The sequence below is a fragment of the Lepisosteus oculatus genome, chromosome 8, assembly GCF_040954835.1.
Source record: "Lepisosteus oculatus isolate fLepOcu1 chromosome 8, fLepOcu1.hap2, whole genome shotgun sequence".
Lineage (NCBI taxonomy): Eukaryota > Metazoa > Chordata > Actinopteri > Semionotiformes > Lepisosteidae > Lepisosteus > Lepisosteus oculatus.
The window spans coordinates 2,473,060-2,486,372 of NC_090703.1; the positions used below are offsets into that span (position 1 = coordinate 2,473,060).

The 13,313-nt window shown below is 38.1% G+C and overlaps 1 protein-coding gene across 50 annotated transcripts in view; it reads left to right on the top strand.

The window, feature by feature from the left end:
• The window catches only part of nrxn3a (neurexin 3a), a 387,994-nt gene that overhangs the window by 182,844 nt on the left and 191,837 nt on the right, over positions 1-13,313 (top strand). The gene's annotated exons all lie outside the window — the stretch shown is intronic.

A 13,313-nucleotide genomic window follows, 5' to 3' on the forward strand; every position in this document is an offset into this window, starting at 1 on the left:
AGTTAATTTGTGTGCACACAGTACGTCTATAACAACAGTTTTACAGTATCTGGCTGCCTTTGTATACTTCATTCAGATCATGATGCTTGTTAAACTGAAATCCATATTGGCTGCAATGTGAGAATTCTTATTCATATCTGTCCAGGAGGGCTGGAGCTTAGGAAGCTTATTATTGCCCTTTCTGACTGAAGCATCATTCATGCAGAGAGGGCTGACGCTACAGTCAAATGTATCATCCATGAAACAGAGGCTGAGATTTTACTATCCTGAAAACTCCAGATGGTCTTGTCTTTAAATTAAATGTGATGTTGTTCAAAGGCGCTAATTTGTCGAAACACAGGTACGCTGCAACACCAGGAATGCAATAATTTTCACAGTGAGTAACTGTCCAACCTAATCATCCCAGACTGCCTAACATATCAATGAATTGCAAATTTTAATAACTGTAATTTAAAGCAATCACATTTCTACAGAATAGTGGGTGGATCCCAGGCAGCTTCTTGCTGATACAGAACAGAGAGTGTATTCTGAATGTCAGACTCGCTGCCCTCAAATTGTAAAACTAATTGATTTTTTTAAACTGTGTGAGCAAAGCGATATTTTTGCCACCTTTAAGAGATTTAACTGTGCATTACTTTCCCTGAAAATTGCAAGTTTTCAGATATACTGCCTCTCCAATGTCAAATGCACATTAATTCTGCTATGCTCCCTTGAGGTTTGCTGAGTAAATGTGGTGCATTGTTTTCTTTCTTTCTCTGAGTTTTAAAGGCTCATTGGGAACTGAGCACAGAATCGTCTGTGAAACGAGTGGTAGCAAACTCAGATCTGCTGGCTTAAACAGGAGTCTCATTTGCCATCTCCCAACTCAAAATCCATCTTCCTTGCCTGGTAATCATATAGTCTATTATTTGTATTTTATATGTAACAGTTGATTTTTAAATGAATATGCTGTTGTCAATTAAATCAATTCCTGGTCCAGTCCATTTATTCCATTTACCTCCAGTTACCCATAATCCCGACATGATCCTGGGCTGAAGGTTTAAAAGAAGAATGTTCTTCAGTCAGGTTCTTCAAGTTTAAAACAAAGTGAGAAGCAGGTAACACTTGTGGAAGTGAAGTGCCATTGTAAAGTGACAGGAAAAAGGAGCACTTCTGCATTCATAGAGGGTTGAGAACAGATTCCTGGAAGACTTTGGACTGATGCTCAGGTCAAACACATTTCAGAAGGTGCGGTTTTCATTATTTCCTCTTTGGAGCTCCAGGTTCAACACCTCACTCTAGACATGTTACACTTCTGCTGAAAAGGAAATCAGTAGAGAGTGGCTGTGTAGTGTCGCAGCTCGGCTAGTTTAAGACAGGAGATTCCTATTTTCTACACCTGTTTTCTAGGATTTCTTTAGGGAACAAGCACCCCTCAATGTCCAAGTCTGTTGGGAGAACAAGTCCTTCTTATTGAACATGTCCTGTCCTTTTCCTAAACAATAAGCTTCCCCTTTGTCTTTAGACTTAACGTTGTTGAGCTTCTGAGATTTGACATGATTAGGCTCGGTGGTGGTTTTGCTACAGGCTATGAATCTTCAGACATTTGCAGAGACCTGAATTATTGCTTAGAATTATTGGAGTTTGGTGTTATCAAGTCTTCAGCGGAAAGGAGCAGCAATGATATTGGCATGGAGGTAAGGGCCTCTGAGAATAGAAGACACTGCTGTGTCAAGAAGCCCTTGTGTGGATGATAGTATTTTCTGTGACACATGGATGAGCCAGGGTGATTCCTGACAAATGTTTTAAGGGCCGCAGTAATTGTCAGATCTGATTCCAATTTTCTTTCACTGTAAGGCAGATATAAACATGTCATAAAGGAAGAAGACATTAAGAGTGTGCTCTTTAAAATGACTTAGCTCGGACGGGTGTCTTTTTAGCAGGGACAATTTTGTGTTTGAAGCTTTCAATTAGGCTCTTCACTTCTTTCTGGGTTTTCACTGAAGACGGGTATTTTTTTGCCTCACAGTGTGATTTGATGTCACGGCACTTGGTTTGTGATTCAGAACCTGTTACGAAGCGTTTTTCAGGACCCTATGCAGACGGCAGAATCCGGAAGGGAGTGAACAGACACGGGGAGGAGACGAGGAACTGGGCTGGTAGACGAACAGGGGGTCGTGACGAAGGTGCGCAGGTGCTCGGGGGGGGCGTGGTCCAGGCAAACAGTCCAAGGGGAGTCCGAAGGGAAATCCAGAGCAGGCAAAAGTCCAGAGCCGGGTGATCCAATCCAAGACAGTCTTGACAAAGTTAAAAACCGGAGCGGGATCCGGCGAAGGGTCGGGGAGATAAACGGGGTAACGGGGCAAGGTGCTCCAAGTCCCGGACTCGGCCGGTTCGGGACGCCGATAGGAGGCCTGCGCCCTCGAGCCGTGGCCGTAGGGCGACCCGGTGGTAGGCGGGCCTCCGGGTGTCCGTGTTCCAATGCAGAGCCCGGAACAGAGTGAGCGTCTGGCTTTTAAGGTGGGCTGGAACAGGGAGCAGGTGCACAAAATCAACTAAAAGGTGAAAGAGCCGGAGCGCCCTTAAGGGCGAGGCATCACAATCGTGACAGAACCAAGTAGATTTACTTCAGAATTGAAGAAATGCTCCCTGGCTTGATCAATGACATTTATTTCAATTAAATTAACAAAGAACTGTTATAGCATTTTGACATGCCATTTGGATGCCAAGTGCCTGATTTATTTGTAGAAAAAAGACTGATTAGATGGCAGTTTGCCAGTTATTGCTGCTGTGTTTTCTGTTGACTCGGATCAATACACTGTTAAACACTGGCTAAGAGTTCTATTAAAGGCCAGTAAGGAAAGATGCTTAGTCAATTATAACAACAGCTTTTCAAAACTGTGAGCATTTTTTACAGGCAACTACAGATAATATTTTACATACCGATTATTTATATCATGCTATCCAAACATCTTCCTTGTTATATTGTCTTGGGATAGAAATAACCTGTTAAGACAGTCAACTCCTACCAGGTATAACACAATGTGTGTGCAATCTGAAATAAGATTAAGGAACAGTAATTGCAATATTGATTGTGAAACACCTACTTAGGGTCAAAGGTGTGGATGGACGGCTTTATTTTCTTTATGTATGACTTTGTAGGAATATACATTTTAAACCAAGAACATATGAATTAATTTCAGATTCAATTGCATTTTCTATAAGGCATTTCTTAATTTTTTAAACTTATTGTATGGTATAGTTTTAAGTTCTTCATATGTTCACACTGTTTAAATGGCATTGTGTTTTAGCGAGGTTTAGGCATTTTCAAAAAAGCTTTGAAAAGATTATTTGTATTTTAATGTATGTTTCCCCAGTTACAGATATTTTAATGTATTTTAGTGCATAGTAGAGATTCTATGATATTTCATTTCGCAATTAAAATCACACTATTAATTTCGTTCAATTAAATACTCTTCAGTATTAGCTAATCAAGTGACGTCCTCAGATCACATGACCTTCTCTGCTGTTCATAATGTGTCAGGTGTTCACAGGCATGTTACAAGTATCTCTGCATTGCTGTAAGAGCAAGATTTAAAGATAATTGTCTCAGGCTCATTTTTGTAAGAGTGTGAAATGTTATTGACAAATTAGTTTTTCTCAGATCTTTCTCTTTTCCAGCTACGTCAGCATGTTAAGTATTATTAGCTATCTCCAGGTTCACGCTATGTGGCAGTGAAAATAGGTTGGCCAGGAGAATAGGTTTTCTAGTACCAGAAGTGTACAATATCTACACAGAGGAATAGTGTAAGATATATAAAACACATTTATCATGGAAAAAAATAAAATTCTTTCAAAATGTAAACAAATTAATGAATAAAATCTTTAAAAGATTTAATAGCCTTAAGCCTCTCCTTTAAGCTATATCAAAAATGTCTCTAAGTAAGAAACCAAAAACAAAATTTTAACACTTATTAAAGACAGTCGAAGGAAAGCCTTTTTATTTAAAGGCAAAACTGATATTGCCGAGCTAGTCTGGTTAAATTGAACCAATTGATGAGCCCCTGTGATCTGTAGTGAATGTCACAGGGCTCTGTCATGATGTTTTCAAGTGCTGCTCATGACTGGACAGATTGTAAGCAGATTGAGCTGAACCAAATCAAAACTTTTCATGTACTTATCTCATAAATATGAGAAGTCTGGCTTGCATGAAATGCTGGTTTCTGTTTGAAATGGTAGTTGAATCACTTTCCAAACCATGCAGTACTCAAAACATAGTGTACTCCATTTCAACAACAGGACAAACAGACCTGTTAGGATCAGGAGACAGAGGGGCAGCTCATTTTATTGCTCTGTGATCTTGTTACTGTATACAAAATATCCTACAAAAAAAACAGTGCCGGAACCTGGGAGAAAGCTCCAACACAAAGGGAGACAGGGTCACATGGGTCACTCAGTTATTCCCACAAGATACTTACTGTATCTATAACTTTCACTTTAGTTTTCCAAAATTGTTGTACCCTGGGCATAATCATGAAACTCAAAATCTAGCCAATTTTTGAGAAATCATTCAAAAGGGGAACATTTTTTACAATATTGCCTTACTTTACAGATATTTTCACTTTTAACATAGGACATTTTCAATAGAACTCTAGAGTCAAGCTGTAAGTACAAAGCAGATCAATAGTATATACCTTTAATTCCCTCCCTTCATCTTTAAGGCTTCAATTGACTTAATATTGATTTATCCTTGATTCATTCAGCTACTCAATTAAAAATCTCTTCAAAGATAGTCATTCAGTGGCATGTTAAGAGCTGGAAGAGGTATTTTGAATAAGAATAAGTGAGTTAAAGCTGTAATTATGCATAATATTTATGTATAATTTATTTAAAGGCTTTAGATATATTTATTTTTAGGTTTTAATTAATTGATTTAAAGGTTTTTTTAGAGGTTTAATCCCTCATATAGACCTTTTCCAATTGCAGATGGCGAAGTCCCATAGGTAAATAGGACTTGTAGCAATGGGTATTTAGGCTTTGAACATAAAAGCCTGAATGTCTTGGCAATTGCACAATGTGAATTAAAAATGGGGTTAAAGTTCCTTATAAAAGGCTAACAAGAGAATTTAATGTTACACGAGTGCCCACCTGTCTTTTTATATTGTCTTTCGTTCCTGGCTGCTCCATTCAACACCACCTGTTCTCCTGTGAACAAACAGCTGTCTGTTTCTATTCAGCTTCTAATTAAATTACTCACATTAATCTTCATCACATCTGTCTCCCCGTGCTGAAGAAAGGCATTCTGCTACATTTACACTTGAAGCAAGAAAACTTTAATTTTTTAACCCTAACAAAAGTGATTTATCATGACGCTGATTGGCAAGGGTCTCTCATTAAATGGGCTTTCTATTTTTCATCGTCTCGTTTTTACAGTAAAATTTACTTCTGCAATGCAGAATGTTTGTATGCACTAGCATTGCATCTTCATAGACTAGATTTGAGTGACAGTTTCAGAGAGTACAGTACAGGTCAAAGGAGTCACCACAGGAACAAGACTTCAACTTTTTTTTTTCAACTTTTGCTGTCTATATATTATGTTTGATAAAAATTGTCTGTTTTTGCACATATCTTTCAATAGGTTAATTGTCTTTTCTTTTTTTTTACCTTGGATCTATATGCCTTTTATCACTTTTTGCATCTTATCATTTAGGGTGTTATGCGAGTTATGGGAGTTGAATTTGAAGTACACTGAAATCTGTAATTTTCATGTATCTTAAAAAAGGCTTTACAGTAGGCCTGGAGTCCTAAATAATTTAATACACAGTCATACATTTTTCAGACCTTCTCTGACATGAGCCAGTGCGTGGAGATTTTCCTCGGATGGAGCGTTTACATATTTAAGGCCTAAAGTACACAAGGTATCATATTCCATCATCAGGATTCTCCAGGCCAGAGACAATATTTTTTGTAGAAAATCAATTAGAAAACATATAGACAAGACACCATTTGCCTGCACTGCTACAGCCAAGCCATCTATCACTTGAAAATAGCACAGAATCAAAAGGAAGATCCATTTGGAGAAAGGGAGACTTAATTGAGACAAACAAAACTGCCCCTTTCAAGACTGATTACTCCCCCGCCTTTTTGCTCTCTTTTCTGAGGACATCTCATTCCTGCAGGGGAGCAGCTACTAATCATTTCAGATAGAACCAGGCCTCCTGATTCCAGGACACGAACGCCCATCCAACAAGAAAGTGCCAGTTCTCTGCGGCCATTTCCGCTGTACTGATGAGGCTATTTCAGTGCCAGCCCAGTGCTTTCATTCCCCATCAGTGTGAATAGGGTACTTATCGCCTACCTGAAAGAGTCCTGCACTAAGACACACTGATACCTTCTATTTACTGTGAAGCTCTAGTGGCAATGGTCTTGCATTTTTTAATTATGTGACTGTGTGATCCAGTGTCCTTACTATCTGGGTCCGGGGCTCGGAGCACCCGGCTCCGTTATGATTTTACTTCCATATTCGTGATTCCGCGTCCCCGTTACTGTCTTGGTTTGGATGGATCTGCCAGCTGTGGACTTCTGGGCTGCTTCCTGGTTTTGCCAACCGGATTGTTTTGGACTTGTTCGCCTGCGACACGCCCCCCGAGCACTGGAGCAGTGCCGTCACGCCCCCCTGTCAGTCACCCCTGTTCTGATCCTGTTGTGTTTCCCTGTGGCGTTTCTCCTGTCTCTTCCGGATTTTACCGTCTGCATAGGGTCCTAAATACGCACCACACGGGAGTCCAACTCCCTTTACATAACCTACAGTAAATGCTGGCAGAATCACTGTACTTTTTAAAATTGTAAACCAGTGTTTTTGTAAATACCTAAACTTGTACAGTGAAATTGTGCCGTGCTTGGTGTTGTGAGCCCTTCGTGATTCCTGAAGTGGCCGCTGACAACTAGAGAACACCACCAGTCCTGCGCAGGCTTGCGTAGGTCCCCGCATCCCAGGAAATCCACATGGCAGCAGCTCTGCGCCTTGACATGTGACCTCTGGCACCAGGGAGAGCTGCGGTGAAAGACAAGTGGCTCCAGCCGTGAGCATCTGGGGAGCTGTTTGCAGTCTTCACCCCTCCAGTGCTCGTGCAGGGGTTACAGCTGGGCTGCGTCAGCTTTTTCAAATTTAAAAGAAAAGTCCAAACAATAGTGTAAAACTTTGGTTGCTTTTGGTTAGAACTCCTGCAATGTGAGAAACAAGAAGACAATTGCTGTTACGCACTGCCAAGATCTCATTCCAGGCTAAACACTGACCTTGGTGCTTTTTCAAATTGGCCTTCTTGCTGGGTCTTTCTATTATTACTGCTATAAAATTCTCCCTTTAATTATAAATAAGCCTGGGCAGCGTCCCAGATAAAGAAAAAAAAACATTATGTCCGGATCTAAATGGTAATAGGTCAATTTGACATTTAAAAAGGTTCCGTAATAATTATCATTTAAAATATCATTAATAAATGCCACACACGACCACAGATTTATTTCTCCTGCATATTTTATTGTTCTTGTTGTTCTTTTCTTTGAAATTTCTATTAAGCAAAAATATATTCCATTTCCCCGTTTTTCCTTTACCAATACGAAATGGGAAATTCAGGAGTCAAGGCCCATAAACTTCAGCAAACCAATAATATCACTGACCACACAGCAATGACCTTCATTTCTTGCTGATGCTAGGCAGCATCGTATTTGCACTTCCAGACTATTACCAGTGCATGAATAGCGCAAAAGATAGATATGCGAATATATATGGTTGACAGAGGGCTGGATTAAATCAAAACTAAATGTGCCTTCGTTCGTAAACTTGATAATAACTAAAGCAGTGGTTTCAGGTTATTTCCATCCATCCTGGTGTCTTGTATGATACAGTTCTGGCTTGTCACAAGCTCCCATTGGATTTTGCTCCCTAAAGTCCTTATGTAATTTTGCCAAAGACAATGGTGGAATACATTTTTAGGTATTAATCAGTTAAATTTTTAGTCCTCTACTCCAAGTTCTGTGTAGCAGAGCAGACAGAAGAAATTCTCATTTTGTTAGAATTAATGTTACCTAGCAGTAGATGGAAAATGGTTCACAGCGTTTATTTTCTTATTTATGAGAAGGCCCTGTTTTCTTTTTCTGGCTGTCTGCTATTGTGTGAAACTTATTTCGCTGTATGTCTGTTACTTTATGTGAGAGGCACGGATGACTGACTGCCTGGGAAATAAAAAGTTATTTTCCTTTTGAAGCACGAGTGAGAAAGAAAAACTTAATAAACAGTGAAAAGAGTTCTGGTACTTGAAGAATTCAAAATATTTCCTTATAATTCGAAACCTTAATTTGATAAATGTTTAATTGACTTAGAACAGCTATATTTATTGCTTAGATTGCAGGTGGATAACAGATTCTGAGTTTCTTATTTCTATTAGATTCAGAAGTTGGGGCCCATAATGTGAGGAAGACATTTTAAGTAGACTTTACAGATCATTACAGTATATGCACATTGTCCTCACGTTGTTACCATGCAAACATTATTTTATATGGTTCAAGTAGGGAGCTGCATCAGCATGTGTTGGCTGCAGAGAACAATGCCCGAAGAAGGGTCCACACCAAAACATTGTGTTACTTTTCTTCTCTTTTCAGCATGAAATAAGCATTTACTTGTTCCAAAATTTAATATACTGTATATGAGAGACATTTTGGTAAGACTTTTTAAAGCCTCAAAAGAGGTTTTGCATGCTGTTGTGATTTAAGAAACTCATCAGCATGAGATAGTGGAAAAGCAGGTAGAATCATTGCTTCTGAAAATAAGGTTCAGAGCACCTAGCTTTGTCAATAGATTTAATTAAATAAATAGATGACACTTGGATTTGCACCTAATCATTTAAGATCGTCCAATGCATATTTGAAATAAATGGATTAAACATAAATGATTTTTTGTAGAAGCAGAAGAAGTAGAATCACAACGTATAATACTATATTGTATGTGAAGTGATGCATTATGCATAAGCACTTTATTGCCCCATTGGAATCTGACTTAATAAATACTACTGGTTTTTAAGGCATACTAATATTAAATCGACATAATCTTGTGAGACATTAGTAACCCTTGTCTACAAGAGGGAGTGTGTCTGCGCATACCGAGAATGACTCATGTGCTGTTAACACATAAATTGCCATTTGAATATTTCATTTTCACCAGATGAACTGCCACGTGCGTTTTTCATGCATGAAGCTTGTTTTTCTTCTTTATAGAAGTGGCATTTATACGATATAATGGAAGGCAAAATCAGCAAATAGTACTGCTACATTAACAAGAAAAAGTAGCCTTTTCTGTTAAGTAAATTTCATGTTGAAGAATGTAAAGTGCTGCATTTTCTACAAGATACTCCCAGCACATCATTGCTCACAGAGGCTGTTGTTCAGCTTGTTTCAGTTGTAGAAATACAGTATAAATGTTTTAGCATCACTAGTGAATTCTTCATTATGAGGTGATTGGGTTGTGACAAGATGCATCACTTTCAGAATTCTAAAACATGTCTAGTTTATGGATAGCTGTATTAAAGATTCATTATTTGCCTGTTCCCCCATGGTTGTAAGAGCCATTGGTTATATCTTGAGGAGAAAGGTACTGTGGGTGGTGTGGACCTGAAAGCAGAGATTCAACTCATGCTTGAGTTCTGCCCACTCCTGGGCTGAGCTCGAGCATGTACAGTATGTTCTTTTTCTTTGTACGTTTTCAAGCAAAGCAATGCAGACAGATTAGAAACTGTCAAATTACTCCAAACAAGAGAGTTGCACATATCGAAATATTGTGTCGCATTATGAAAGCTGAAATTTGCAGATGACTGTGCGAGATGATAGAGTCTGTGCAGCTATCTCCTTGGTCCTATGGGGTGGCTGCAAGTCTATTTTCTACATGGTTGGGCTTTATTTTAGCCCTGCCGAGTGGTATATCATTTTGATTGATTTTTCACAGCTGCCATAAAACGCTGTTATTATGCAGAGTGCAGAAACTTTATAATAAGTAAGTTTCTTAATGCATGTTGAGGAAGGGGTGGGCATGTAATTGGCATGAGATAAACTTAATTTAATTTTGGATGCTGACTGAAAAGGTGAAAAGGGAAGGCAGTCTGAAATTGTCTCAGGTCTAATATAACCTAGGTAAGAAGCTGTTAATGTCTTGTTGATAAGGAAAGGATAATGTGTTAGCTGACCTTCACCTCAGGAATGTATGGGAATCTAGCTCCATGTGTAGATGAGTCTGTGCATTTCTATTTCAGTGGGCATAAATCTCAAAGCTTGGGGTAAAAACACTAATGCATCACTATGGACAGGTCATTCTGGAAATGCAATGCTGCGTCTGAGTGTTTCGAGATTAGAGTCGCTAATAATTTCTGAGAGCAATGCTTTATGTTAATGTGGCAGCTTGAGCTGTATTTTTCTGCTGAGATGGTCGCTTTGTAATGCTTAATTTTGCTTTAATGGAACTGTTGTGTTAGTATCTGCAGCGGTCTTTCTGATTTAGGCCCTGCTGAAATTAACTGTGTTTATTATAAAGGACGTCCTGTTGTAATTTATATTTCATCTTCACTTATTGAGAAGGGCACATAAAGTAAATTTACTGCTGTTTACTTCCCTCCTTGTGGTCAAAGGAAGGTAAAAGGTGCTTTTTGCAAACTTTGAAGTTATTTTAATCTTTTAGTGCACATTTTTTTCCCATTAAGTATGGTGCGATGCCTTTCTGATGTTTTTCTTGCTTTTTGTTTCCTGCAGTCAGATATGATGCATATACATTTTGAGTTGAATTGGGCTTTATGTTTCCTTTGTGTTCTGTTCAATGCCATTTTGTATGAAAATGAGTTTTTGATATTCGTATATTGAAAGAAAAGTAATTTTTATCACCAGATTCCTCTTTTCAAATGGAAGAAAATAAGTCAAAGATACCCTTCAAGTTTGAAAGGAGCAATCAGTGGTAGCTTTTTCAGAGTTAACAATGCGTGAAGAATGTTTGATTCAGAATTCAGAGTAGATTTGTGTCTTTAATAAGTGGAGATTCAAAGGAAATGTTTTTCATGGCGAAGGAGTGGAAGCTACAGTATAGCTATGCGTGCTGCCTAATTAACTTCAACATGTCTTGAAGTGTAATGAAATGCACCTGTTTTGCAATAAGCAGAATCATCTAATCTAAATCATGAAACAAAGATAACATGCTTCATTCTGAATTGAGCAGATTAGGGGAAATAAAAACTTTAGTATAGGTCAGTCGAAAAAGTATGAAAAAGTCTTAGATCACTATTGAAAGAGAAATAAGTCATAATTTTAGGCCTTGAATAAGCACTCAATACAGAGTCTTAAGAGTACTTAACTAATTTAATCAAGGAGTTTATCTTATTGAACCTGGTTCTACACTTCAGATTGATCCATTGTATATTTTTTTGTTTTTATGAAGAAAGAATATAAGAATATACAGTAGATGCTGAATGTTTACATATTACAACATATAAATGTACAATATATTAAGTTGTACGAGAAATTTTCTTTTATGCTATCCGTGATTCAGTGGAGCCAGTGTAGCACCGTGGTCTCTGGGCTCACGGGTGGGTTGTGGGTTCCTAGTCCCTGCTTTTCCAGTTCACCGGCTGTGAGGATGGGGACCAGTGTGCGCAGGGTCTAGGCTCTGTGATGCACTGACTTCTCATCCAGGGAAGGTCTTGTCTTGAAATTGATGGAAACCTCAATAACCATTGTGGCTTGTTTATGGACCTACTGTACCTACCTTCTCATATCTTATGTTACATTCCAGCACAGTTTTCTCACAAGCACTGATTTAAGTACTGTATGATACAGAACCTACAGTACATATTCTTTTTGCTAATTCACAGGAAGGATTCACTTTGAGCACAGTCCTGGTGTGTTTTGCTCATGGATGGACATCAACACTGATGTAACACATGGACTGTGTGCTCAGTGAGGTGCAGGTTTTGCCCCAGCCTGACCTCAGTGTTACATCTGCCCTCTACATAGCAGAAGCACCTGTCCACAGCTTTGTTTAGGCATTATAAAAAGCAGTATTTCACATTGTCCAGTGAAAATGTAGGAATTCATTATAGTGAAATAGTGAACCTTCATGGGGGATTTGTCAGGAGAGACAGAATTGCAAATTCAACATGAAAACACAAGTGGGTGTTTCTACAGTAAATACCTAAAACTGCTGTTCCGCTTTTAATGTTAGGAAGTACTGTAAGAAAGTTCTATTTATGTTTTTATTTATAGAATATATATTTTTTAATTGTTAATTTTAATGTTTCTTGTATCATTCATATCTTCATGTGCATTTTTATGACAGTATATAAATTATTTTCATTGCTTTGGTGTAAGAATAATTGTGGTCTATATTACCATTTATAAATGGTTTATATTTTTTAATAGAACTAATAGTAGCTACTTACTGTCACGCTGATAAAAAAAATGGTTATTACTTGCTTTAAATTATTAACTTCAGATTGTATTTTAATACCATGTATACAATGCATTTATAGATGGTAATAGAAATTTCTAGTAAATGTATTGTATAATTACTGGACAGCTGTAAACTAGAACTTGAATTTCTATTGGGGGTTTACAAATATTACTGTTAACTGTAAGAAAGAAGGGAATTGCACTAGTTTTAGGGAATTGTGATCATAATGTTGTATCCCTTGAAGTATACTTTAGAAATGTACATGTAGAGTCCGACAGGTTTACAGGTTCAGCAACGCAGACTGTGAAGGAATTAGTTTAAGAGAAGCAGAGTGGGACAGGATAGATATGAATCAGTAAAGAAAGGATGGCAGGATTTAAAGATATTCTACTTGAAGCAGAAGACTGAGATAAATAATACAAGGTTTTTATTCAGCACTACGACAGCGAAGGAACCGTAAAGGAATAAATGAAGTGTCTCAGAGATAAAATTGAGAAACTTTTAGACGATAAAAGAGAAATAGCTAATGTACCAAATAAATATTTCACCCAGGTGCTCACCACGGAATCAACAACATGCCTCAGGCGAGGAACGACAAAGATTTGTGTTCAATTGTACTATAGCTTGGAATAGGCAGAAGGGTTTGCTGCATTTAAGAGAAATCTCCAGGGCCTGATAGAATTTTATTAATTGTACTTAAAGAAACAGGAGTTTATTACTAGGCCATTAGAAAATCTCTATCAACATTAAGACAGGGGTAATACCCACTAACCCATGTAGTGTATAACTAGAGACCAGTAAGTTTGATGTTTATTGCAAGTAAAGTTCTGGACACAGTTTGAATTAAACTAGAGCA